The sequence below is a fragment of the Crocuta crocuta genome, unplaced genomic scaffold (assembly GCF_008692635.1).
Source record: "Crocuta crocuta isolate KB4526 unplaced genomic scaffold, BGI_CrCroc_1.0 scaffold443, whole genome shotgun sequence".
Taxonomy (NCBI): Eukaryota; Metazoa; Chordata; class Mammalia; order Carnivora; family Hyaenidae; genus Crocuta; species Crocuta crocuta.
In genome coordinates this window covers 1,587,170-1,587,424 of record NW_027529446.1, presented here as the reverse complement: position 1 = coordinate 1,587,424, position 255 = coordinate 1,587,170, and positions in this window count along the sequence as shown.

The following is a 255-nucleotide window of genomic DNA, read 5'->3' as shown; positions in this document are numbered from 1 at the left end:
CTGGGACTTTCCCCTCCATCTTCCCCTCCCTCCCTGCTCCGCGGCGGGGCTCCCCCAGCCCCGTGACTCCCGGGGGGGCCGCCGGGGTTTTCCTCCAGCGCCCACGTGGGGCTCCGTGGAAAGGTCGCGGCCTGCGGGCGAGGGCGGGGTTCGCCTCGTCCCCCTCCCCGCGGGGCGCAGGGACACGGGGTTGCCGAGGCGCCAGCGAGCCCACCCCGCAGACCTGCGGCGAGAAGACTGAGGCGGGGCGGCAGG